Source organism: Prionailurus viverrinus, unplaced genomic scaffold, assembly GCF_022837055.1.
Source record: "Prionailurus viverrinus isolate Anna unplaced genomic scaffold, UM_Priviv_1.0 scaffold_33, whole genome shotgun sequence".
Taxonomy (NCBI): Eukaryota; Metazoa; Chordata; class Mammalia; order Carnivora; family Felidae; genus Prionailurus; species Prionailurus viverrinus.
In genome coordinates, this window is record NW_025927604.1 from 681,912 (window position 1) to 705,097 (window position 23,186).

The window sequence follows — 23,186 nt, forward strand, 5'->3', positions numbered from 1 at the left end:
GAGGGTCCTCGTGCGGGGCGGTGAGCGTGGGGCGTGGCTCAGTGGGGGCCACGGTGAGAGCGTGGCCACGGCCCGCTGAGCACATACGGCATGCAGGCGCGTGTAGGGTTTTGGGACAGAGAGGGAAGGCAGGGCCCCTCCCTCGCAGGAGTCCCAGCCGGTCACGTTCGAAGATGTGTGTGCAGCGTCACGTCGATCACAGAACGGAGGCATCCAACCGACGTGGCGGGAGCGGGGACAGATTCAGAGAGGAGAGGGTGGCTCGTCGGGACCCCGGAGGTGGCGTGAGGTTGAGGGATGGGAATTACCTTCAGAACAAAGGGAGCGGCAGGGTCAGAGCCCGCGTGCTGCTGGAGAATGGGCAGCATGTTGGGCTGAACAAAGCAGAGGCACGGAGGGGCTGGGAGAGACGAGGCGGCAGCCGCTAAGGAATCCTTGGAGGCCTGTCTGGGCCAGAGAGGGCCGTCCCCAGAGCTGAGGCTAAGGCTCACGTACGGGCAGGTGTGGAAGACCAGGCGTGGAGCCCGAGCGGGGCCGAGCAAGGTGGAAGCAGGGCCCATGCCCCGCAGACCAGAAGCATCTTCTGCCCTGGCCTGGGACTCAGGGCCCTGAGTCTCTTCCTCCTCACACATCTCTGCCTCCGTGTCCTCCCCGGCGTGGGGGGCAGCTTTCACTCCCCGTGCCCTTTGGTACTTTGTCTCCTGGGCCAGGCTGAACTTTCGCTTGTCTCCCTGGAGCGAGGACACGAGGTGGTGCGTGCCCATCAGGAGGGGGGCCCTCGCCCAGCCTTCCCCTCGTCCGTCGCACCTCGCCACCGCGGAGAACCCGGCCCCGGGCAAGCACACCTCCCAGCCTCTTCTGTCCCGGCTGTGGGCACCCTGAGTCCGGACACCTGGCTCGCACTGTCCTTTTGATTGTGGTGGCCTGTTTTGCCAACTCGCTGGCTTTCTGATCCTGTGTATTTTGTGAATATCGAATGAATACGTGCCTCTGGTCTTCCCATCCCTGACCGCTCTTGGCGAGACTCTCCTGCAACCTTGATCTTCCGGGAGCCTCGCTGGCCACCTGAGGAGGGGGCTTGAGGCTTCTCACCCCGAGAACTGCTTGTGCTTCGTGAGCTGAGTCACATTCTTTCCCGGCGGGCACGCACCGACCTCGGCCACGGCTCTGGAGTGAACGAGGCGCCCACAGAAAGTTTGCAACGTCGTTACCCTTTGCAGTGACACCTGGCAGCGTGGGCCTCCTCTAATAATGAGTGCGTGGTGGCTGTGTCTGTGGCTTTCGGGAGCCGACCTTGGTCACCATGGAGACGCGCATCCTGGCGGAGCTGTGCCCACAAAGGCTATTGCGTGAGGTTTCACTTTCCTTTTCCCTTTCAAGGACCCTCTATTCATAACCACTCTCGAAACCCAACAAGTGGGAAATGTCAAGCCCAAGCAGCGGAGATGGTTCCGCTGCAGCTGGGGACACCTCTACAGCGTCCCGGAGCTCAGACACACTGCTGCCACTCGACGGGCATTTTAACTGCTGCCCCCTCCCCAGAGAATAAACTGCCCTTTTCAACCGACTCGGAGTGAAGCACAATTTGAAGTCATGGCTTCAATCGTCTGCTCCTGGGGGTGGCAGCGTGGAACCAGCACCTCCCCTGGACAGAGTGGCAACATGCAAACACGCACACCTTCTGGGACAGCAAAGGGACTTGTCTCAGGACTTCAGAACCCACATGGGGTTTAGAGGCGGTGGGAGGACAGTCCCCGTCATGTCCTGTATCACTGATGGCCGAGTGGACCAGGAAGGGCTATCGTTTTGCGAAAACCGAATTGTCTTCTCCTCGTGTCACTTACACAGGGAGGAGTACATCTCCTGAGCAGGGGTCTCTTGAGCATCCGGTTGGGTCAGGTGGTGGAGACTCTGATGCTAGTTCTGTGGAGATGCCCACGTGAGCCCACTCAGGTGGCCTGCCTTCTCTAGATCCCCTTTCTTGCCGGTAAAGTGTCTCTTTGTGTCTCCAAAAGGGGCAAGGTCAAGGTGGACACGGAGGAGGGTGTCAGATGGGCAGGACCGGTTCGCCGAGTTCCTGGGTTCTCCCACGGTGTTCTGTCTGTGTTTAGTAACATTTGCCTGTAGGACTGCAGCTTACCAATATTTATGATGAAAGGCTAGGAAAGGGGAGAAGCCCCAAAATAAAACTGAAACATCCCCCAGTTCCACTCAGTAGAAACAGGTGCTCGAGGACACGAAGGCACTTACTTCACGGGTGTGTGTGTGTGTGTGTGTGTGTTTTCTTATCACCACACTGAGACACCCATGTGCACTGTGGTTCACCTGCTACGTGCATGTGGCACGACGCAGTGCAAAGGACGTCACGCGTCTTCCGTGGCATCTTTCTGCAGTGAAATGATGTGCCCTCCCCCAATGCACTGCACGCTCCTGTGGGTCTTACTGGGTTTCCAGTGTTTTTCTTATTTCTTCTTTCTTTTTTTTTTCCTTTTTTAAAAAAAATATAATTTATTTTCAAATTGGTTTCCATACAACACCCAGAGCTCATCCCAACAGGTGCCCTCCTCAATGCCCATCACCCACTTTCCCCTCTCCCCCACCCCCCATCAACCCTCAGTTTGTTCTCAGTATTTAAGGGTCTCTTATGGTTCACCTCCCTCCCTCTCTGTAACTTTTTTCCCCTCCCCCTCCTCCATGGTCTTCTGTTAAGTTTCTCAAGATCCACATATGAGTGAAAACATATGATATCTGTCTTTCTCTGCCTGACCTATTTCACTTAGCATAATACCCTCCAGTTCCATCCATGTTGCTGCAAATGGCCAGATTTTATTCTCTCTCGTTGCCAAGTAATATTCCATTGTATATATAAACCACATCTTCTTTATCCATTCATCAGTAGTTGGGCATTTAGGCTCTTTCCATAATTTGGCTATTGTTGAAAGTGCTGCTATAAACATTGGGGTACACGTGCCCCTCTGCATCAGCACTCCTGTGTCCCTTGCGTAAATTCCTAGCAGTGCTATTGCTGGGTCATAGGGTATTTCTGTTTTTAATTTTTTGAGGAACCTCTACGTTGTTTTCCAGAGCGGCTGCACCGGTTTGCATTCCCACCAACAGTGCAAGAGGGTTCCCGTTTCTCCACATCCTCGCCAGCACCTACAGTCTCCTGATTTGTTCATTTTAGCCACTCTGACCGGCGTGAGATGGTATCTCAGTGTGGCTTTGATTTGTATTTCCCTGATGAGGAGCGATGTTGAGCGTCTTTTCATGTGTCGGTTGGCCATCTGGATGTCTTCTTTGGAGAAATGTCTATTCATGTCTTCTGCCCATTTCTTCACTGGATTATTTGTTTTATGGGTGTGGAGTTTGGTGAGTTTTTTATAGATTTTGGATACTAGCCCTTTATCTGATATGTCCTTTGCAAATATCTTTTCCCATCCTGTTAGTTGCCTTTTAGTTTTGTTGATTGTTTTCTTTGCAGTGCAAGTTTTTATTATAAACAACAATGTGATGAACATTCTTGGAGATAAATCTTTTTATACTTTTGTGATGATTTATTTGTTAGAATAAATTCTTAAAAGTGGAATTGCTAGGTCAAAGAGGGAACTTGTATTTTAAAGGCTTTCAATCCTTGATGACAAATTTCTCTTCCGAAAAGTTTTACTCATTTTCATTTCCACTAGCATGATATACTACTGGCCATTTCCTTGCACTCTCCCCAACTTAATTATTATTAAAATAATTTGAGGGTGCCTGGATGGCTAAGCTGGTTAAGCATCCGACTTAGTCTCAGGTCATGATCTCACGGTTCAGGAGTTTGAGCCCCACGTCGGGCTCTGTGCTAACAGCTCAGAGCCTGGAACCTTCTTCAGATTCTGTGTCTCCCTCTCTCTCTCTGCCCTCCCCCGCTCATGCTTTCTCTCTCTCTCTCAAAAATGAATAAACGTTAAAAAAATTTAAAAAATAAAATAATTTCAACCCATGTTAGAATAAAAATAGTACAGTTGTTTTGAATTGGGTTTCTTTACTTCCAACTTTGAGTAATAACACTGGTATTTCAGGCTGTAAATTTCTTCTGACCACAGATGTTATCGCATTCCCTAAATTTTCATGTGTGGTCTTCTCATTGTTAATTTCTAAGTGGTCTGCAATGATAGTTTTCCTATATTTCTTCAACATAAAGGTTAGTTTTCATTGTTACCGTTGTTGTTTTGTGTTGCAAATTCACCTATATCTTTTTGGTTTATCCAAAAGCTCTTTTAGTTTAGTTCCACTGAGGCCTAGATGGTGGGTAGAGGTGATAACACATACTTCAGTTGTGCTTTTATAAAATTAGCAGGATCCTCTTGGTTCCTTTTAGTGTAATTATCTTGTATTCTTTACTATTCATTACTGTCGCTGGTGATTCTCTTGCATTGCTGTTTGTATTTCCTTGACTTTCTTTGCTGATCTCTTAACTTTGAGCCCTGCTCCCATCGTCCTGGTTGAGATGTATCTCTTCCATGCTCATTTCTCATTACTTGAAAGGACTTTGTCATACTTGTGCCATCTGATTTTCATGTTTTTGTGATTGCTTTAGAGTTTTCTCTTTGCATTTTGATATATACAGCACCTTTGTATTATCTCAGAAAGGTCATTTGTTTTTTTGGAGTGCGTGAGCATCAAGGATGTCTTCCTGTCCTTTTCTCAGAAGGATAAGACACTCGGCATACTTTCCAACAAACCCTTGCCCAGTGAGCTACCTTCTCAGGTCCCGGCTATTAACTGTGTTCTTGGTTCGTATGTTAGTAATTCATGGTTACGCTCTTTCCATTACCTTTTTTTTTTTTTTTTTTTTTTTTTTAAAATTTTTTTCAACGTTTATTTATTTTTGGGACAGAGAGAGACAGAGCATGAACGGGGGAGGGGCAGAGAGAGAGGGAGACACAGAATTGGAAACAGGCTCCAGGCTCTGAGCCATCAGCCCAGAGCCTGACGCGGGGCTCGAACTCCCGGACCGCGAGATCGTGACCTGGCTGAAGTCGGACGCTTAACCGACTGCGCCACCCAGGCGCCCCTCTTTCCATTACCTTTTAAGAATGAGGCCAATCTTTGTGCTTGTTCTGTTGTTTAATCTCCTTTCTTTTATACTTTGTCCACACTGTTCTTGCAGCTTTAAATTCTATTCTCAGTTGATGGCTTTCAAAAACATTTTTTTCAACACAGGTATATAATTATATATATGTATATATATATATATATACATACATATATATGTATATATATATATATATACATATATATGTATATAGGATACATATGTATGTGTATGGATATATACATATCTATATCTATATATATATGTATAGGATACATATATGTATGTGTATTGTGGTTTTTTTTTGCCTTTCTGGCAGGATCTTTTGTCATTTGAATTTGAATATAAACTTTTGTAGGTAATATTCTTTGAAAGTTTAAAAATTATTCACATATATCATATTTAATGGTGACCTGATTTTTTTCATTTGTAGATAATCTATTACCTTGTTGGTACATTGGCATGGTTTTTAAGACTACAGAAGAATAAGAATATAAATATATATATATATATATATATATATGAAATCAACGTATCTGAGATTTTTAATAACTTTTTCCATGACATTTAATGATCTTTCTTGAGCTTAAGACTTGAGTCTCTCCTTTGCCCTGGGATGTGTTCAGCCTTTGAGTTTGTATGTTCTGTTTGCTTCCGGAATTCCTAATCTAGAGCTCTCAGACTTGCCTTCTCTTAGATTTTAGTTCTCCCTGTCTTATCCCTATTCACAATTCTAATTCATTGGTTTTGTTTTCTGAAAACTCCAGCCTGCCCCTTCGGCCTCCATCGTAGTCTTTAATCGAGATGGACGTTTTCTGTGTCTCAGATATTCGTTCCTATTCCGGATCATGGCTCCAGGTCTGTGAGCGACACATTCTTTGAATTTTACCGAGGCCACAGACTGCAGGCACTCAGGTGTCCCTACAGTAGACCTGTGCCATGAATGGCTGCTCGGTGCCCCTGGCTGGAGCCTGGGACAGGTGGGCCTTCTCCGTGAGCCAGCAGCGAGCACACAGGTAACCGTGATGAGGGTAAGTGTGGAGGCGGAGGCGTGTCGGCGAGAGAACCCCGCACTTGATGGCGGGAAGTCCTGGAAAACTCAGGAACTGTGTCTATGCGGTGGGTCTCGAGGGATGAGGAAGAACAACAGAGTGGAGGAAGGGTGTCCCGGGCAAAGGGGAATTACGCTGACGGGTGTGAAGGTGTGCGTGCACTGATGGGTTGTGTTCAGGAAATAGAACACAGCATGTTGAGGCTCAGCTGTAGAGTTTGCAGGAGGAGAGGAGGTCAAGCCAGGTGGGAACAAAATAGGCCTCGTATTCCACTTAGGGAGTGTGGACCTTACTTCGTGGGCAATGGAGAATGACTGAAACGTCCTAATCGGGGAAGAGGTGTTAGCGAATCTGCATTCCAGAGAGACACACGCGGTGGTGGCACGTAGGCTGGGTTGAAATGGGGAGAGTGAGCCTGAGCACGGGAGTTTCCAAGACCGTTGCAGTGTTGGGTTGGAGCCACGGGTGCGTGGCCGGTGAGACCAGGGGACTGAGAAGGAAGCAGGGAGCATCGCATCCATTTCTAAGGTGAGGGCTCTCTCTCACCTACCGCCCGTGGCCACCAAGAGGCTTCTATGGACTCGTGCGTCTCTACCTACATGGCCGGCTTCAACCCTTCTCCTGTTTAGCAGAAATAAGAAGTAGAATTTATGACTACTGGTAAAACTAATAATTTTTATTTCTTTTCCTTTTTTTTAATTTTAGAGAAGGGGGGAAGAGGCAGAGGGAGAGAGAGAATCTTAAGCAGACTCCATATTGAGCGTGGAGCCTGACAGGGTGCTTGATCCCACGACCCTGAGATCGTGACCCGAGCCAAAGTCAAGACTCGGATGCTCAACCTACTGAGCAACCCAGGTGCCTCAATAATTTTTACTTCTAAATTATACTGAGCAAAGATTGTATGGCTCACGAACAAGATGTTTCCACATGCAGATTTTGTTTTCATGTTATTACATGGTGAGTTCCACTGGGAAGCAGTCACCATATGAATATTAAATAACTGTGGATCATTTTCAGCCAAAAGACACTTTTTGGGGGAGAACAACAACTTAGACTTTAAAGGGTGTTACCTTTTGTACCTCACGTTGACCGGTTTGCTTCAAGTACTGCAAATGTGCACTGACTGGAGAGAGGGAAAGTGAAAGCCATGGTCTGCAGAGTAAGAGGCATCCGCACCTCCTTCCTTGTCTTATTTTGTGGCCCCTGCATCCTTCCCGCTGCTTAGATCAGAGTCCTGGGGTCATCCTAGACGGTCTGCCTCACAGCCACCTCCAGTCCGTCGGCAGACCCCACAGGCTCTGCCCTCCACGACATCCAGATTTTAGCTGCCTCTCCCCACGCTGGTCCAGCCGTCGGCACCTCCCACCGGGGTATGGTCGTAGCTTCCCAGATGTTCCCTCTGCCACCCGGGCACTCACCAGCTTCAGCGGTGCCCGTCCTGTTTCAGTGAGAGACCGAAGCCCTTCAAGGTCGCCTGCGCTGCCCTCCCTCCCTCTGCCCCAGCCCCTCTGGCCCTGGCTGTCTGTGCCTGCTCTGGCTCAGGGCCCCTCGCACAGGTCATTGGCCCAGACGCCCCTCTTCTGGACGCCTTCATGGGTCTCTCTCCTCAGGGAGGTGCTCGCTGGGCACCTGGTCCTGACTGTGGCTTCTCCACGCCCAGAGCTTTCTATCACATTCCCTGTGTAACCGCTATCACCCTCCCATCTTATCGACCTTAGGTATTGTTTTATCATGATCGATTTTTAATCATCGGAATGTAAGTTGCCTAAGGGCAGGGATCTTGCTCACCTTAAAAACCGCTGCACCTTTAGTCTGGTACATATCAGGAGCTCAGCAGGCGTTCCAGAAGGGCCAGAGGGTACCGGAGTTTGAAGAAAGGGTTTGTAGGTTGGAGGACCTTTTCCTGGTGTTTGCCTCGACCCAAAGCCATTGTACGACTCGAGCAAAAGGGTCAGATGGCGCTGGAGAGGGGCCGATCCTGGGGACTGCTGGGCCAGTCCTGAGACTTGCAGCTGTGTGCCTTTTTGCAAATCCCTTCTCTCTGGTTCTTGTTTCGTCCGTGTATGAAATGGGGTGAAGGAAACCGTGTGCGAGTGCCTGGCTCAGCTGACAGTTTTAGCTCCACGTGTGTGGACCGATAATCAGTGTTTGTGAACAGAGATCGAGACATGGATGGGACGTGACTGTAGTCTGTGTGGTGGTTGAGAAGAAGGCACTTCGTAGAAATTAGAGTTCGACATGGACTCTCTTCTCCAACAAGAATATATTCTGATGTCTTTTAGAAACTGGTAAGTCGATGAGCCGCCTTTGGACGAAGCTGAGTGTCTGCTGTGAGACCTTCCTCATTTCCCCTGCAACCAGTGTGCATGGTGGTGAGTTGAGAGCCCTGCACCCCAGGCTGGCGCCCGGACCGGCCGTGGTAGTTCAGCCACAGCCGCAGGGGGAGGCCGCACCTGCTTTAGGCTGCGAGGGCTCTGAACTGTTGCAAAGCCTCTGATGAAACCACATTTTTCTTACCCACAATCAGGAAACAGGAAGCTATCCCACACAGAACACCGCATCAATTATGATCAGATTGGGGAAATTCTCTTTGATAAGCATGTTCCGCCAACCTGTGCATCTAGCTTTGATGGCAATCAGCAGGAGAGGGGACCGTGTTATTCACCAGGCTGGCACTCTGCTCGAAGCCTCGGACCTCGTTTGTTTTCAGGGGCTCCGAAGGCTTCTCCCTGAGCCGCAGCCCTCTGGCTCCTCACGCGACATGTAAATCGTGGCTTCAGGAGGGAAATGGCTGTTTGGCTGCACACAGGCAACGCACATATACTTTACAAAACTGAATTCTGTCACTTAGACTGTGCTTCAGTTTTGCTTTGGAAAAGGAATCCTGGTCAGATGCTTTGTGAGTGAAGACAAAACATGCTGAGAAGGGTGTGGATAGATGCCCAATTAAAGAAGGAGGAATCGGGCACTAAATAGTAGGGGAGAGACTTTATGAGTGGGCACCAGAGACCTGGGTTCGAATCCTGGCCTCACTGTGATCCCCAGTTCCCAGGCTTGCTGTGAGGGTCGATGAAACCCTGGATTGTGACCAGTAGATCACCAGACGCTGTTTTCGGTCCTGTCGCTACAATGTTCTTTGCAACTAAACACACCTCAACATGGTAACCTCTGGTTTTTCTCTTTCCTACATGAAACCATTTGGTAAGGAACCTTTGCAATGCAAACCCTTACTTTTTTCTTAAATTCTATGCGATGAAACAAACGTGGCTCGGTATCTGTTGTCCATGATAGAGTAGGTTATTGGAATAAAATAAAATGAAATGAAAGAGAGGTACGCTTGTCACCTCCCCACTGGACTCCCAAGGCTAGCAATGCCTCTCAGGCACGTGGTTCCATGGTCCAAGTACACAAGTCAAAACATGTCCTCACCATCATAAGAGACACATAGCGCACACCCCACAGCATCTTTGGACTCGTTCACTTTTGTGTACCATGAACGCACTACGCGTGATTTCTACTTTACCTGAATCTTAATTTGCAAAAATTGTTTCTGTGATTTTACTGGTTTAAATCATGAAACATCAATATTCCTGAAAAGCCCCTTTCAGAATAGGTGCCTTTCACTTCTCCTACGTGGACCTTTTCCTGAAGACCTCTCACGTGCCTAGAATCTGGGGTTGCGTGTGTTGGAAAGGGGGTGAATATTTTGGCAACTCTGTAAAGAAAAACAGAAAGTGAAGTCAGTTGGTTTTATTCCCCCATTCCGATCCCAGAAAAGTACCTTCTCCAAACACTATCCATCAATTCCTCTGACACGTTGAGTTGAAGAACAGAAGGGAGTTGATGAGCCCAGCGGTTCCCCTGGCTCATGTGCCAGCTTCCAGGCACCTCCATCGGGCAGCTAACTGGTGCTTAGGGATGGAGTCTTTCCCCCACTCCCTCTCGTGCTCCTCCCACACGCTAAAACCACGGTAGCACAGGCTTATGCCATTGGGAGCCTGTGGCTGGGAAAAAGAGGGTGCAGAGGAGCTGCCAGAGGTCCAGCGAGGGCGGCAGGAGGCTGGCTGCCATAGACGGGCCAAGAGGGTGGCCCAGGGAGACTGCAGGAAGGACTCCCCACCTTGTAAGTTATCAGCGACTGGGGGATTCGTGCCCATCTGACTTCCTGCTGTTATTGTCCAGCTCGTTTCATGGACAGAGAGGTTCGGTCAGCACTAAGCAGTCCCGTGGGCTGTGACGAATGCTTTTCAGAGGCTGAAGAATAACGTACGAGGTGCTCGGTGTCTTTTCCTGAAGCGAGGGTTCAAGGCGATAGACACGTTTCAGGCACACTTGCGCAGGCACAGGCATTTGAAGCAAAGCCCCGTTTTGTTTATTTCTGGTGTTCCTGAACTAAGTCTCGTGAATTCTTGAAGATAATTTTCAGTTGCAGCCATGCTCCCAATAAGACAGAGCGTGTGCCCCGTACGTTCTGTGGCAACCCAGCCCGAACCGGTCCTCTGTGACGTTCCGGGAGCCCAGACGCCACTCTGTCTGTGCTGCGCCCCGGGGAGCACTGACAGGGTGGCCGTGCCGTGGGGGCTGCAGGCCCCGGGGGTGGCAGCGGGCAGCCCTGTGGTTCCAGGCACGTGGCTCCGTGCCAGGGCTGCGGGGGCCTCCCGATCCCTCGGTACCCCTGCCCTTATTCCTTCTGTGCTTCCGAAACATTTGTAAACAGCTCCCTCTGTCAAACCCCTCTCTGGGTCAGACATCTAGAGTGGCTTCTGAGGCCTTCTGAACTGAGACAAGCTATTTAATTAAATTCTATTCCCAAGTACCATCATATAATTTAGGGAATCCTACGGGCTTTGTGGCAAAATAGCACCATCAATTTCTGGCTCTGTGACTCAAGGAAAATGACTATGTCTGAGCCTGAGTTTTCTCCTCTGTAAAACGACATTATAAATATATACAGTATGTGTGTGCACGTGTGTACATGTGCGTATGCGTGTGCATATGTATACATGTATGCACGTCTGTATATGTGCGTGTGTGTGCATGTGTGTACGTGTGTAAATGTGTGTGCATGTCTGTGTGTACATGTGTTCATGTGTGTATGTGTGTATGTCTGTGTGCATGTGTGTGCATGTGCACACGTGTGTGCTCATGTGTGTGTGCATGTGTAGGGTTGCCGTGACTATTAAAGAAGAGCATGTAAATAAAGGCACTACTGTCACACTCACACACAGCCCACATTCACACCCAATAAATGTTGGATCACTTCCCAGTGTCCTCTTTCCTTCCCCTGAATCGTCGGTCTCTCCCAACATGTGCAGCCCCAGCAGGTGCATGACATCAGTCCTGGGAACTTTGGGCCACTGCATCATAACTCCTTAATCAAGGCATTTAATTTGTTTGGTTTCAGAAGAAAATTCTATGATTCTGAGTGAGTCATTTTCTTAGTGACCATTCAGAAAATCATCCAGACTGGGTCTTGGTCCACGGACCACCTAAGAGACCATGTGAGTCATGCCCTTAATGCTTCATGGGGAGAGTGTTGGGGCCAACAGGATGGGGACATGTATGAATTTGGAATCACTTATCACAGTGCTGGGCACATGGAAGACATTCAGTGGTTTTGAGTTATTATCTACCCAGTTGACAGACAGGTGTGCACAGAAGCAAAACAGAACAGTTCTGAAGAGAAAGGAAGACGGAATGCAAATGGGCATCGACGGCTATGGTGACTGCCTTGGTGCTTGTAGCACTCTACAGTTTCTAAAGTGTTTGCCCTGCCCTCCCGTTTCATCTTGGTGACAACACTCAGAGGTAGGTGGGAAAAGAAACCTCCATGTCCTGATTTTTATTTTTTGGTGAAAAAAGAGAAGCCCAAACTGACCGAATATTTTGTGTGGACCCACGACCAGCGATGATGCAGCTGACATGTACTGAGAACTGACCACATGCCAGGCACTCTTCAGTGGCTTGCATGTGCCATTTTCTTCCATCGTCAGATCGACCTTCAGAGCCATTATACTCGTGTTCCCGTTCTCCAAGGAGGAGACTGAGCTCTGGAGTGTGAGGAGCCTTCTCGAGGAGACACAGGCACACGTGGGGTCACTCGGGCAGCCTGAGAACAAAGTCTGGGCGCGGGACTTCAGTGTGATGCTGTCGGCTGTAGAGTGGAGTCACCACAGCAGGGCAGGGCTCCTAGAACAGGCTCGCTATCCACAAGTCTGCAGGGTTCATAGTTCAGTCCCATGGTCCAGGCAAGTAGATGGATTTTCCATCACGTCATGTCCTATGGAGATTAGAGCTTCTCAACTCACGCAAAATCTCTAAGAATAATTTCGACCAGCAACGAGCAACTAGGAATTAAAGCAGAAGGTGAAATTCTATTCACAACATCAGCCACAGCAACTGGTGATCAAACAACATCAAACACTTAAAACCTTTATGAAAATATTTTTAAAAATATATCAGAAGGCATGACATCAGATACGAAAAGAAAAAGCCAAGATATATACCATATTCATGAATGAGGCAGCTTGGCATTGCAAAGAAGTCTGTTTTCCCCTGGAAGATTCACCAGTGCAATGCTCTTTCAATAAAAATTCTACCGTGACTATTCTAAAAATCAAAGTATCTCTAAACGTATGGAATAACAAATATCCAGAATAAACAAGACACTTGGGGAAACAAAGCGGGGGGGGGGGTGAATCTGTCAGATACTGAGACCCACTAGAAAGAAGTAGGAAGGAAAACTGCATCTGGTGGAAGAACCGACCTATCAGCCAGAGAGACAGGAAATGGATTTCAGAAACATGTTGCTGCCTGTTGGACGCCGTGGTGTGGCCGTGGTGGCACCGCATGTCAGTGGGGACAGAGAGCTTTCAGGTAACATGCTCGGTGTGTGGAGAGAAGGGCTGCTGCCTCAGACCACACGGAGGCCCTCCTGGAAGACCCACAGGGGGCACACAGGACTGCAGAGGTCCTTGAGGACGTGGTGTCTTTATAATCTTGGATGGGGAAGGACGCCTGAGCGGCACCTCACACGCACAAATCGTAATGAAAATGGGTCGATTTGACCCCTCACAACATTGCCCTTCTGTTCGTCATCAGATGCTGTGTGGCAAACAGATGTGCTTGATCATGTGGGAGGCATTCCCGACATTCGCCAACAAGGGATCACCATCCAGGATATGCAGTGTGCTTCAAATTAAGAAAGAAAACAAGAGGAAACTAAAAAATGTGCAAGGAAAATGAATAGGCAGTTCAGAAAAGGAGAGACCTGGATGCCTCAAATAATGTGAAAAGACACTGAACACACGTGTCACCTGAGAACACTCGTGTCACCTGAAAACACGTGTCACCTGAGAACACACGTGTCACCGGCGAAATGCTGAAGCTGCATTCTATACCCAGTGGACTTCCAAAATTCAAATCGTCTATAAATCCAATTTCTGGTAAAGGATGGATGGAAACAGAAATCTACAGGCACAGGTGTAGGGCTGGGACGGACCTGGAGGTGCCTGGAGAGGATTTATCTATCCGATGGCCAGGAATCCCACACTCGGCAGGTGTAAGACACTGTTCGGTGCGGCACCGGACAGGGTTCTCGGTACCTAAGCGATGCTGGTCCCCAAGGGTGCGTGACTCAGCAGAGTGGTGGGTGAGTGCAGAAAACACCAGCATCCACAGGGACCGACCGAGAGCAGCCCGCAGCCACGTGGTCAATACACAAAGCATGGTTCTGTGAACCGTGTGAGGAACAGTGAGGTCTCTAGCCCAAGGCTATATGGTCAGCGAAAATCCTGAGTGGGCAAACCATTATGTATATTCTCGGTGCGCACGTGCACATTTAAAGACAGGAAGGTGGAGGGGGGCGGAGGCGGGGAAAGGATCGGTGGTGGACTTAGGGACCGAGCTGGGAAAATAAAAAATAAACCCAAAGGCAGGGTGTTTGTGCCCGGTTTGTGAGCGCTGCCGCGCACGGGAATGGGAGACTTTCCGTAAAGTCCCTGGGGGAGAGAGTGGCACATGGTGAAATTAGGTAAGCGTGCCGTTCTGGGTGTGGAATGCGAACCGGAGAGGCTGGCCCTGGACCGCATGCTGGGGTGTGAATCGGGTCTGGCAGACAAAAAAATGCGTTGTTTTCCCACTTAAACCAGGTGCGTCAGGGAATAAGGCAGACGCCACACGAAGGGACCTGGTGGCAGAGGGAAGTGTGAGTCCTGGTGGCAGCTCGGAGGAGGCGGCGTGACGCCTGCCCCAGGCAGGACTTTGCCCAGCCGTGAGTGAGTGCACGGCGCCCAGGGGAAGGGGCAGCCACAGGGGCCAGGACGGCGGTGAGCATGAAGCCATGGGACCACCCCTTGTGTTTTAGGGGAGCAGCGGCCTGGGGAGCGCGTGTTTGGGACTGATGGCCAGGCGGGGTCTGAGGGAGGAGGGGAGGGCTGCCTTTTCTTAGCCCGTCTTTCTTCCCGTAATCGGAAGTTCCGTTTCTGTAACCCAACGCTGAATGTCCGAATGAGAATTCAGGGTGCTCTACGGGAGAGAAACGTGTGTCAGAGCTGAGACGCAAATCTCACCTGTTTTAGGGGTTTTTCCCAAACAGGTTAAAATTGGCACTTTTAATGAAATCCTCTCGCATACCCTGCGGTTAGCTGTGGAGCCGCCCCGGGAGGGGCAGGGTGAGGCCCCGGTGGGTCCTGGGAGGCGGGGGCGCAGGGGGAGGTCCCACTGGTGGGGCACGTGGAGAGCCGACCGCTGAGTTCCACGACTCGGGGCCACCTGGCTGCGACCTGGAGCTTTCCCCACCACGTCAGGTGGCGGTTCTAGCAGATATCGGCTGTCACCTCACACAAGGGACACCTGCTTTCAGAGGGAGTGAGAAGCAGCCTGTGTTTGGTGAAGGCCTTAGCCACAGAACGGACTCGTGTGGAATCCCAGCTTGGTTTCTACGGAACAAGTCAACTTCCCTCCCAATGGTAAGAACTGGTTATAGATGGTTTTATTTGGAACCAGCCCTATTTCTTGGATTCCGCCCTCAGAGACCCCACTCCCGCAAAAAGCCTTGTCAATTCCACAGTTCGTTAATGACTGCGGAGCCGTGAAAATGGGCAGAACGGGTGCGTTTCCACGTGGTAAATAAAACCGCCTAAGTGCATGTGGAACCGGGGGCTTGCTTCCCTCAGGCCTGCGTTCCTGCAGGGGAGGGGCGCACGCCCGCAGCCGGGGCCGCCGCGGCTCCTGCAACCGGTAACATGGGTTCCGTCCATCCAGCACGTGCATGAGCGAATGGCCTGGAACATGCGTTGCTGGGACGGTGACTGCGTGGGAAACTCAGGGACATGCGCTCCGGGCAGCCTCTGCCCTCGTCTCCCCCACACTTAGATCTTCTGCTTTATTTAAAAAAAAAAAAATTTTTTTTTAATGTTTATTTAGTTTTGAGACAGAGAGAGACAGAGCATGAATGGGGGAGGGGCAAAGAGAGAGGGAGACACAGAATCGGAAGCAGGCTCCAGGCTCCGAGCCGTCAGCCCAGAGCCTGATGCGGGGCTCGAACTCACGAACCGTGAGATCGTGACCTGAGCCGAAGTCGGACGCTCAACCGACTGAGCCACCCAGGCGCCCCAGATCTTCTGCTTTAAAGGAGAATGAGTGGTTTTAACCCAAAACATGTTGCCACTTGGTGTTAGATAAAGGTGAGAGGGAGCCATGGTTGGCAGGTGAACCAAAGAGGAAAGGGACAATTTCATGTTCCTCCTTGACACCAGCCTTGCCTGGCCGTTGGAGTGGCCACGGCAAAATCTTGCCGGAGGAAACACTCACGGGTACAGTTTCTGGGAGTACCCGCCGTGGTGGCCGCAGAGGGAGGAAGGACTCCCACCCACCCACCTCGGCCCAGGACAGGCTGCTCCTCGTCCGCAGGCTGGGGCTTGCCCTGGGGTCTGACGGGGCCCCGCAGGACGTGTGCGTCACCCATCTCTGCTGGACTGAGAGACGTTGGGGCAGGCCGGACTGAGAGGCGCGGGCGGGGGCACGGGTGCTGGGGTCTGGATGGCAAGAGCTTCTTGAAGAGAAGCTTCTGGAGAAGCCGGCGGGTAGGCAAAGACAGATGCCTGTTCTGGGGGAGTCACTAGGGCAGGGATCTGGTCATCTGGGCCCAGGGTGGGGAAGCCAGAGGCCTGGGAGACGCACTCTCACTCGGGGTGACACTGGGGTGGTTTGTGGGTCCCTGATATCCATGCTGGGGCTGTGGGGGTCCAAGAGCTGGGCAGCTGCAGGCAGTCACGGGGCCCCGAGATGAAGGGATTGAAGTCGGCTCTGCATGGAGGGACCTGGCGGTCCCGGGGGTGTCTCTCTAGGGGCTCCCAGGTCATGCTTGGAGGGAAGAAATAATTCTCACCGGGTCCTAACCCCGCAGCTCCTCTGTGGACAGGATACCGTGGGAGACGGTCTTCCGGCTGAGGGGTTGCTCCTGAGAGGATGCTCGGCAGAGGACGGGGTCCCCAAGGGCGGGGTCTTCGGGAAGGGAGAGCGGGCTGGGGCAGAGCCACGGAGCGCATCTGGGTGCTGCCCCCATTAGCAGAGCAACCCCGAGCCAGCCCCGTGCGCCGTGGACTAGCTTCTCTGTAGCTGGAAGGCTTTCGTGAAGAGCCAGTGAAACCCGATTTGCATGTGGAGGACGCGCTGTGAAATATGCAGCAGTGAGGTGGGTTCAGGGGCCTCTGCCCTAGGCCCTCCTGCCAAGAGCGGCTCAGCACTGCTGCCCTCGCAGAGCGTCCTGAATCCCATCATCTCCACGGGAACTGGATGAGCCGGAGACGCGCGACCTTGAGAAGCTGTCAGCCTCCGGGCAAGGCTGCACCTAAATCATCCAGGGAGAGCGCTCTGTGCTTGCAGGCTGCTTTGAAGTCGTCATGCACATCGAGCACCGAGCACCGGCACCCCTGCCGGCCTTAACCCTTGCAGAGGGAGGGCCTGCGGGCTGGGGGGGGGGGGGGGCGCGGATGCTCTGGTGCTGCGCCCTGGCGACCCTCTTGTGCCAGGAGCCCCTACAGCTCGGGGGTTGATGCCTGTTCAACACCCGCATATCTCTACAAAGGCACAGTTGTGTTTCTACACTGCCGGCTGGCAAAGTGATTTGTTGTGGGGTCTCTGGGCTCACTTTCTGATGCCTGGAAACGCCTGGTCTCCTGGGGAGGCCCTGCGGCCTGGCCATGGCTTCATGGAAACTGTTGACGTAGCCCCCTCCCGGTCCCCAAAGGTAGCCAGGTTGTTTCCTCAATTCCAAAAACCTGGGAAGGGCCATTTTAGTGTGCTGCTTGTGCAAATATGTTCCACCGATCATCCGATCATCCGAATGACTTAACGTGAAAAGGGTCAGACTTCCCAGAGTAAATCGTGTTTTTAATGCGCTGTCTGAGTGATTTCATTAGGTTGCGATGTTAAAGAGAAGTGTGTACCGTGCATAACTTATACAAATGCATGCAAATGCCGTGCCTGCTGCTGTCTGCAAAGGCCCAGAATGAAATTCCTCCGAGAGCCCCGGGCCCCACCCCCGCGGGGACACTGATTATCACAAAGAGGGGCACACGCAGCGGGGACATGATTATTATGAAGGCAGAGAGGGAAGGGCGGCCAGAAAGCTCTCCCAGTTCCGGAGCGGGGGCTCCGCTGGGGCTGGGGTGGGGGGGGGCACAGCTTCAATCGCTGGCCCCGAGCTGGTTTGCAGCGGTCCTGGTGCCTGGAATACTAATCAGCTCTCAACTTTTGAACTCCTTTTGGTAGGAAAAGAAAAAAAACACACAAAAAGACACCAATTCCAGACCCAGTGGAGGGATGGCTTTCATTTCTTCCTGGGGAGGGAGGGGGAGGGCCGGGGAGCGGGGGGCTGCTGCGCGGGGCCACACCTCTCCTGTTTGCGGGTGACTGAGCCTCACAGACACGGTGATGGCCCAGCGTGGTCCCTCTCTGAGGAAAGCCACAACTTCTTATCTGATTTGTTAAGATCTTAAATAACCAGAATGCAGACAGCTGCAGCAGGGTATTTATTCAGGACTCGAGTTTTGGGGGTAGGCTCCCTTGCAGGACACGAGGCCCCCATTTCTGCCCCCATATCACCCCTATCACGCGGTGATAGAGCAGGGGCAGGGGTGCAAGGTCGGAAGGAAGGTCAGAAGAGGCCCCCGTGCCAGCGGGAGGATGCCCGCCTGGGTTCCTGGGCCTCACATGTGCTCGCCCAGGAGAAGGAGGGCAATAAAGATCCCGGAGGTGTCCTGGAACCCTTCACTGGCTGCCCGCCCACCAGGCCTCCGCTGGGGCTCACTCCGGTCACCTTGCTGAATCCATAGCTACATTGGAGGTGGACCCCGGGACCTCACTCGCTCGCTGGCTGTCTGCGGAGCAAGCCCCGAGCCAGGTGTGGGTGTCTGGCCCTGGGCTGCCCTGCCGGTCCCTCTGTGGCTCTCTGCTCTGGCTCACGTCTCTGAAAGGTGCCTGCCGCCCGCCCGGACCCACAGTCGCTGCTGGGTCGGGAATGCCTGCCTGGCTCGGATACACGATGGGGTCTCACACCTTCCTGGCCTGGACCGTGCATCTTGTTGCCAGGATCCCCTGTCCCTTCCTCGCCTGGCCACGATTCAACCTGAAGACCCAGAACGTTCCTCCAGAGTTCCCCGCGTGCCCAGGCTGGATGCAAACCTCCCTTTTCCTTTGAGCTCACACTCCGGCCTCTCACCTGGCTGTGCCCAAATTTTCCACTGACTGTTGGCAGACCCTCCTTTTTTTTTTTTTTTTTTTTTTACCAGACTCCAGACAGGTTCTTCTGAGCCTGACGAGGCCCCATCCTTGGGCACATTCTTAAGAGCCCAGTTCGGGCACGAGTCCTGTCAAGTGCATTTAGCCAGAACCCCCTCCCCGGATATCTGACCACATTCCCCACCCCTCCTCCACAGGTGAGCCAGCGAGACTCCCCCCACTCACTTAATTGTGCATCCCTGGCCCCACCCTGCTCCTTGTCTGTAAGTCGCCACCTTCCCTTACGGCATCTGGGGCTAAGCCACGTCTCTCCCCCACGGTTCAGCCCCACTGCGGTGGTCCTGTGCCCGTCACCGTGGTCCTGAGTAAAGTCTGCCTTATCTAAAGCATCTGGATAGTTTGGGAGGACACAGTTCCTCAATCTCATTTACACTCCAAATGGCTGGTGCGTGATTGTGGGGTGAGCCCTGACGGAATGCCTACTGTGCTCTCGGTCCTCCATTGTGCTCTCGGGTCCTTCCTTCACCCTCCTCTGCACGGCGGCGTGTTCTCCGCTTACTGCCCGAGGGAATCGGAGGTCAGCAGGGACGGCTCGTCTCTCACCTGGGGCTTGAACCCAGATCGCTTCCTTTCCTCCCGCCAACATTTGTTGAGCACCTACTGTGCGCCAGGCACTATGCTCGCTGCCGAGTGGACAGCAATGAGCCTAACAGGTGCCCGACAGAGGCCACCGTTGTCGTAGGGGTTGGAAAAGTCTTCTCTGAACATGTAACTGTAAGTGAGTGCTGTTCCTGGAGTCACACCACTGAGCACAGAACAGGGTGTGGGCTTGGCCGGGCCGTGGGAGTCGGGGAGGAGAGAGCCCCGAGTGGGCTCATCTTCGGATGGGAGGATTGCCACCACCACGACAGTCCTCTCCTCCCACTGGTGTCCACGCCTCACCCTCAGGCCTGGGGCCCGCTGCCCAGCGGAGGGGGCCAGGGCTCACAGGGCTCCACCCACCCGTCAGAGGCCCTGGAGGCCTCCACCTGCTGGGAGCAGGGGAGGGCACACAGGTGCTCCCAGGACACGGCCACTCAGGAAGGAGCAGAGACAGGCTGAGCGACGCGATGGCCTCTGCCTCCCAGAGGCGCCCCGAGGATGCTGGCCTTGGACAGCTGAGGCCCCAGCCAGGGCCTGATAATAACAGGTCACTCAGCCGGGGAACTACATGGAACAGATGATTCGGGCGGAGACCGTAGACGCCATGTTCCAGGAAGCCCGGCGGCGGTGAGGGGGTGAGCCCTGCAGTTCGCCCCGGGAGGCAGCTGGCGCCCGGCACGCTGAGCCCTCACGCTGCCGCGGACGATGCGGTGGGGAAATGTCGCTGGGCACCTGCTCTGCAGCCACGGGAACCTTGTGTGTGTTCCGAGCGTGAGGGCCCGGTGGGCACAACCAGGAACCGGGGCCCTTTGGAGGGGGTGGTTGTGGGGGTGTGAGCGTGGACCTGGTGGGCAGGGTGGGATCTGGGGGTGCAGGGCTGATCTCGGAGGGATGAGGAGAGGGGTGTGGCCGGAGCGGGCAGTGGCAGAGGGAGAATCGTGGGGCAGGCGGGAGCCACTTGGTCCAGGAGGTACAGCGCGGAGGCCTCGGGACCACCCAGGCTGCGCGGGCGGCTGCTGCGCGGGGACACCAGGAAGAGGGGCTTCGGGTGATGCCGGTGGCTCCCGGTCCCTCGCCCTGTGTCCCGCAGGCCCCTTGAAGCGGACGGGTGGGGACTTGTCCCTGCTCCTTGGATGAGCTGGAGGTGGGGGACACCGGCAGGGATCCCCTGCGCTGCAGCCGGGCCCTCGCCTCCCCCTGTCCTTCCTCAGGTTTCCCAGACCCAGAGGACGGTCTTCCGAGTGCGTACCCATCCAGTGTCCTTTCTCAGAAATAGGGGGTGTCGCCGTGGGCACCATCAACGACGGGTCACTCTGTGGGGTGTGGGGGAGGCTGCCGGCGGTTCGAATCTCTGTGGTGTTTGGGACCATCCGGCGAGGGCAGGGGAAGGGGTGTTCCTGCAGGAGCCAAGAGAGCGAGAGCCCGCCTGACCCCTTCTTCCACCCTCTGGGAGCCGGGAGTGACCGGCCCACGCCCTTCCGAAGCCATGGGCTCACGCGTCACCCAGGGAGGCCCTGGCCGGGCCCCGCGGCCCAGTGTGTGCGTGAGGGACTCTGGCAGCCCCAGGCTGGCGAGGGGAGGCTTCGGGGGCCCTGAGCCCCCGGAGATTGGAAGGTCAGCGCCCTGCGCCTCCCTTCCAGTCCCCGGGCCCGAGGAAGCGAGACACCCTGATGTGAGGTTTGCGCTGTCCTCTGTGCACAGCAGGACGGAAGAATGGTGGTCACCTCTGTCCATCCTGCCTTCCTCTTCCACAAGTTCAGAAGCTGATGAAGCCAGTTCACTTAAAGCCAAAGATGGCTGTCATCCTCCTGGCAACACAGAGCCAGCGGATTGAAAGCCCCACGATCGCGGGCGCCAATTCTCTAAGGAAATCCTTCGCGTGTGTGTCCTACTGGCTGCGCTTCTCTGGAGACCCCGTTACCGCACTGCCCACACCTCGCAATTCTGCACCGGCGAGAACTAGGAGACAGCTGACCTCTGCCCAGCGGCAGAGCACAGGGCGATGGCGCCTGGGCCTGGAGGGGGGACTCTCGGCAGGGCTGGGGGCGACCGGGGCTGGAGGGGGGTCTTGGCGAGGCCGGAGGAGGCCCAGGCCTGGAGGGGTTCTTGGCAGGGCTGGGGGTGACCCAGGGCTGGAGGGGGGTCTCAGAGGGGCCGGAGGAGCCCTGGGACTGGAGGGGGGTCTCGGCAGGGCTGGGGGTGACCCGGGGCTGGAGGGGGGTCTCGGAGGGGGGTCTCGGAGGGGCCGGGGAGCCCTGGGACTAGAGGGGGGGTCTCAGCAAGGCCAGGGGAGCCCCAGGCCTGGAGGGGTCCTCGGTGGGGCTGGGGTGACCCGGGACTGGAGGGGGTTCTCGGAGGGGCCGGGGGAGGCTCGGGCCTGGAGGGGTTCTTGGTGGGGCTGGGGGTGACCCGGGACTGGAGGGGGGTCTCAGTGGGGCTGGGGGCAACCAGGGCTGGAGGAGCATCTCGGTGAGGCCGGGGGAGCCCTGGGCCTGGAGAGGTTCTTGGCAGGGCTGGGGGTGACCCGGGGCTTGAGGGGGGTCTCGGAGGGGGGTCTCGGAGGGGCCGGGGAGCCCTGGGACTAGAGGGGGGTCTCAGCAAGGCCAGGGGAGCCCCGGGCCTGGAGGGGTCCTCGGTGGGGCTGGGGTGACCCGGGACTGGAGGGGGGTCTCGGCAGGGCCGGGGGAGCCCTGGGACTGCAGGGGGGTCTCGGCGGGGCCGGGGGAGCCCTGGGACTGGAGGGGGTTCTCGGAGGGGCCGGGGGAGCCCCAGGCCTGGAGGGGTTTTCGGTGGGGCTGGGGGTGACCTGGGCCTGGAAGGGGGTCTCGGCCAGGCCAGGGGAGGCCCGGGCCTGGAGGGGTTCTTGGCAGGGCTGGGGGTGACCCAGGGCTGGAGGGGGGTCTCAGAGGGGCCAGGGGAGCCCTGGGACTGGAGGGGGTTCTCGGAGGGGCCGGGGGAGCCCCGGGCCTGGAGGAGTTCTCGGTGGGGCCGGGGGAGCCCTGGGACTGGAGGGGCGTCTCAGCGAGGCCGGGGGAGCCCTGGGCCTGGAAGGGGGTCTCGGCCAGGCCAGGGGAGGCCCGGGCCTGGAGGGGTTCTTGGCAGGGCTGGGGGTGACCCAGGGCTGGAGGGGGGTCTCAGAGGGGCCGGAGGAGCCCTGGGACTGGAGAGGGCTCTCGGAGGGGCTGGGGGAGCCCTGGGACTGCAGGGGGTTCTCGGAGGGGCCGGAGGAGCCCTGGGACTGGAGGGGGTTCTCGGAGGGGCCGGGGGAGCCCTGGGACTGCAGGGGGTTCTCGGAGGGGCCGGGGGAGCCCCGGGCCTGGAGGAGTTCTCAGTGGGGCCGGGGGAGCCCTGGGACTGGCAGGCTGCTCACTCCCTTCCGACCTCAGTTTTCCCAAGGGACAAATGGAAGCAGTGACATAGGTGCAGACGGCTGCTTTAAAAGCGTTTAAAGTCCTCACGTTTATTTTTGGCTGACCCAGACTCCATTGCGAGTGTCCTTGGTGGGGGATGGCTTCCTGTCACACGTGATTTGAGGACAAAGGCCCCTGTCCAATGGCTGTGCCTCCGCAGGGCCCCCGGGGCCTCTGGGCAGGGAAGGAGAAAGGGGTGGAGAAGACCGCACCCAAGGCTGGCCTGGAGGTTCAGGCCATCTCTCCTCACCTTCCTCAGCA